The sequence below is a fragment of the Ixodes scapularis genome, unplaced genomic scaffold (assembly GCF_016920785.2).
Source record: "Ixodes scapularis isolate PalLabHiFi unplaced genomic scaffold, ASM1692078v2 PGA_scaffold11__112_contigs__length_91849675, whole genome shotgun sequence".
NCBI classification, from domain to species: domain Eukaryota; kingdom Metazoa; phylum Arthropoda; class Arachnida; order Ixodida; family Ixodidae; genus Ixodes; species Ixodes scapularis.
The window spans coordinates 59,467,699-59,472,709 of NW_024609837.1; the positions used below are offsets into that span (position 1 = coordinate 59,467,699).

At 48.3% G+C, this 5,011-nt stretch overlaps 1 pseudogene; it reads left to right on the forward strand.

The window, feature by feature from the left end:
• The first annotated feature begins 852 nt into the window (after window positions 1–852).
• On the forward strand, window positions 853–2,235 carry LOC115320042 (annotated as a pseudogene).
• The last annotated feature ends 2,776 nt before the right edge of the window (window positions 2,236–5,011 follow it).

A 5,011-nucleotide genomic window follows, 5' to 3' on the forward strand; every position in this document is an offset into this window, starting at 1 on the left:
CTCCCTAACAATGCGAACTAGTTCTGAGCATGCGCTCTATTCAGCGCTCTCAAATGGGGCATACTGTGAATACCCCCTTTTAGGGTGCCTTCATGTGCGCTTTGCTTAGGGTGTTGGCATCTGGCCATTTTGTCCCACACGTTTATTTTTCTTTTTGTTCAGACGTGCATTAAAGTGCGGGCCCCTGCACGCGTTTGTGGCACTGGCTGTGCTATGGCGACATTTTGTTTTCGTCGATTTCTTTGTATTTTCCCCATGAGCGCGTGCTGTCGGCATCGGGCACTACAAAGGGTGGAATTACCCTAAACAAAAAGACAATAGCGAGTTTTAGAATAGGGGGCTCCACAGCTTTGGGTGCCCCAAAGAGCTTGGGGCATCGCAATGGGCATGCGCAGAAGTTCTGCGCATGGGCAGTAGGACGCCTTAAGCTGTTTGTGGCATCCAAAGCTGTGCGGCCCCCTATTCTAAAACTCGCTATTGAGGCACCTCACCCCCTTTCAGTTGCGAGCAAAACCGAAACTAGACGGGAGGATGAAGAAGAATCCTATATGACTAGTTCGCCACTTTTTCTTCTCTCGTTCAGTTTTCCGATACGTATAATTTAACACGCCCATTCAAGTCAACCTTGGCCTTCCGAGACAGGGGTACACCTGGGGGGCTCTGTTGCACGTTTTGGACTCTCAGGAGACTAGAAAGAAGAAAGTGACGTAAGTGTGAATGAACGTATCTTAGCAGCACCACGGAACGCGTCATCAGCGACTCCACCAATCAACATACAAAGAGCGTTGTTGACGTCACTTCCTTCTCCCTAGTTTCCTGGGAGTCCAAAACGTGCAACATAGCCCCCCTGGTATGCCCTGTGCCGAAGGACATTTCCCAGCCCCGACCTCGGATATTACCGAATCAGACCATACCTACAATGGAACACAAGTAAGCCCTCGAACTAAACGACGTAAGGGAGACGGTGATGATGAGGAGATATCTGTGAACGACCACCCCCCAAAAAAAAATTAAAGAGACGGAAGCCGGAGAGGACACTGAGTTCACCTTAGTGCAACATCGTCGACAGAGGACGACAGGGGTCCCAGTCCTAACGCCCGTGCAAGAGGACAAGAGGTTGCAACAACAAAGCCAGCTGAAACTGTCTGCTGAAGTAGACACTGGCTGGCGCGCCCATCGTGAGACATCGTTTTACAGCGAGGAGAGGTCTTTTACTTAATGTCTCAAAAGTACCGACTGTGTATCGACTTCTCAAAGTGCACTCCCTTTGTGGGATCCCAATACAAGAAACAATACCCAAAGCGTACCTACAAAACTTCGGTTTCATCAAAGGAGTACCAAAGTGGTACACTGATAACGACCTTAAGAAATTTCTGGGACCAACCGGTGTGATTGCCGCTCATCGGCTCTACCAGCGACGCAAAAATGCAACAGATGTTACCCAACAAACCAACCCACTAGTTCTAACATTCCGTCCAAACACCAAGCGACCGGACAAGATCAACCTCGGCTTCACGCGGCACGAGGTAACCGAGTACATTGAAGCACCTCCAAGGTGTTTCAACTGCCAGGCTCCCGGCCAGATTGCAAAGTACTGCAAGGGGAAAACAAAATGCAAAAGATGTGGAGAACCACATTCGTCCAAAGAATGCCCGGCCCACTTCCCACCAAATGTGCAAACTGTCTCGGTGACCATCCTGCTTCTTATGCGAATTGCAAGGTACGCCTGGCAGCTCTTTCAAGAAAAAAAATATTTCATTCACGGACGAAAGCTTGTTGAAACGCAACGTGAACTGCCTGAAGCACAAGAGGAATATCCTACGCTCCAAAAAAACAAAACGCACGCAGATTGTTTTCATGCGCAAGCAGGACCAAAAAGACAACCTAAGAAGGACTCGTCAAAAAGAGCTACATCCACTGATAAAGAAAACTAAGGAAAGTCAGATGCGAAGAAAAACCAACACGAAATGACCCAGACTAGACAAAAGAGAAACCTTGCATACAGTGATGTACTTCCTGGTCTTCCTGGTAGTTTCTGGTCGGCGTGTGTCTGAGGAGTCAGCGCAATAATCAGCCACATTTGCCGATAGCACAATATGCTTCATCTTCTCTGCACTGCGGAGCGCCATTGCACAAATGCCACCAAGCACCTTGAAGACAATTTTACAAGGAATGATGCTCTTTGAAACAGCTATCGTCGGAATCGTGAAAAATTCTCAACACAGCGATGCCTGAGAGCAACGCTGCAGGATCCCCTGTGCGCGCGCCGGTCGCGCCAGGTCGTATCAGGATGCTTCCATCGATCATCTAGTGGAATGTTAATACCCTTCGACCTCGACTTGCCAAACTTCGTCGACGCCTCCTGGAGCTTTAACCAAAATGCTCTTGCTCTTCAAGAAACGTATGTGCAACCAGGACCTCATCGATTATTCCTATACGTCCAATATCACAGCAAGACACCGCGCCTCGACGGGAAGTCTAGGGCATCTATATTTGTACACAGTCACCTCAAGCAAATGGAAATCGACCTTAGTGACTTGAACACTGTATACATGTGAGCATGCAGCCGTAACAATAAGAATGGACAAGCATGATATTACGGTTGTCTCAAGTTACATACGTCCTCACATACCATGGGATCCCCATGAAATAAGAAAGATCAAAAAACGCTGTCCTGGGCCAATCATATGGTGCGGAGATTTTAATGCGAACCACCCTGTTTGGGGAAGTGACACAATCACACAAAGACAAAATGCGCTCACTGATGTAACGAAAGATCTAGGCTTAAGATGCCTCAACAACGGATCGCCAACATTCATTCGTCCTCTCCTTAAAACAGACAGTGTTCTCGATTTAACATTCGTATCACCCGAAATGCAGATGGTCTGAAATGCAGAACCTGACACATGGGGAAGTGATCACGTGCCCATCTTCCTTCTCCCCATCACGGCCATCCCACAGAAGATCAAAGCGCATCAGATTACCAACTGGGATGTCTATCGCGTAACCCTTAGCACGATATTATCAAGCCAAAATCCTCCAGCGATTGAGGAGGCCGTAAGCAACGCCTTCGAAGTCGCCACTAAACAAATAACGCTCCCAACAACAAAACCAGTCCCAGACCTGACATATTTGAACCTTCGCGCCGCATCCCGGCGAGCTCAAAGACTTACTAGACGTTCTAAGCGACCACAAGACTGGACAACATCACGACGAATCGAGGCGAAGCTTCGCAGTTATACCGTACAACTTGGCCGTCATCAATGGCAACATAGAAATAATTCCCTAAACACTGACGCTGGATCCCGCTTCGCATGGACGAGAGTCAAATTCTTAATGACTGCAGTCCCACCTAAAAACCACTTCGCAGCAATCACCATCAAAAGAAATCTTATTCGCTACCCTCAGAGAACGATTTGCAGATGAATTCACCGCTCACATCAACCCACCAAAGGCGGTTTTTCTTGGACCCAGGCCTCCCGTCCCACACTTCTCAAAAAAAGTCAGTTGATGACGACTTCACATTATCAGAGTTAAATTACGCCTTGTCAAACTGCCGTCGACAGGGTGCCCCAGAACCTGACGGTATAACTAACCAGGCCCTAAAAGACATCGACGATGAAGACCAACCCAAACTACTAGCATACTTCAACAACATTTGTCAGAGAGGAGTACTACCAGATGCCTGGTTGAAATCGACCGTGATAGCTGTCAAGAAAGCAGGGAAGCGCGCGAATGACTTGTCCTCATATCGCCCAATATCGCTGACGTCCTGCGCCTGCAAGCTAATGGAAAGGATGATCCGCCGCTGTCTCACTTGGCAACTTGAACATACAAACGCGTTCACATACGAACTTTCGGGCTTCAGAGGAGGCCAATCCACAGCAGATTCCATCGAAGATCTTGCCTTGTCTCTTGAAGAGGCCAAAGCACAGAAATATGTTCTACATGCCGTGTTCTTGGTCATACATCGTGCTTTCGACGCTCTTCCTCACGACATAATAACAACGAGGTTGCAATTAACTGGGGTAGGAGGTCGGGCCCTGGCGATTGTACGACATTTTCTAAGCCAACGAACGCTCCAAGTTAGACTGGCCAGTCATTTGAGTACGCCACGCGAGTGCACACAAGGAGTGCCACAGGGAAGTGTCCTCAGCCCGCTACGCTTCAACGTTGTCATGGCAGCACTCCCCCCGGCTTTACCAAAGAAAAGTATCTTTCCAGTCAAATATACAATATACGCTGACGACGTCGTACTGTGGTGTGCTGGTCCAACGCTCCTCTCAAAAACAGTTTAAGCACAACTCCAAAAGGCTCTAAACACCACCTCGGCATTCTTCTTTCACGCTGGCCTCACATTGTCTACTGCTGAAACCTTCGCACTCACCTACAGACCACGAGGGCGATTACGTTCCGAATTCTCAAGACTTCGCGTGGAAGGAGAATGGATTCAAAGGCGGGCACAAGTTGAATACCTTGGCGTCATTATAGACGACAGAGTGAACTGGCGCCCTGCTGTTAAGCACGTCATGAAAGAGTCTCGTTAACTATGTGGTGCTCTTCACCGCATCGCGAGTCCAAACTGGGGTTCGTTTCAGTCATCACTGTTAACGCTCTATCGGGGTCTCATTGTGAGTAGAATGCTCTACGCACTTCCCCTAGTCGACATAGCAGGACCCCCACAATGGACAACTCTTGAAATTTCCACCGAACGACGCTAAGGTTCTAGAATGGCCTGCCCTGCTCATCACAAAATGTGCCCACACTCGTTGGAGCCGGCGACTCCCCACTACAAAATCAAGCAGAAGAACGAGTGCTTCGACATTTCACTAGGCTCCACAGGGCACATAATATAACTAAGGCTCCGTTTTTTCGAGTAAATCCGAAAAACACCCGCCGGTAAAATTTTGTCAATTCGGATTTATCTGATAAACTCCGAATTGTTATGTGCCCATGCCACCCCCCCCCCCCTCCCTCCACAAAAAAAAAAGTATATTTTTTTTTTTATTTG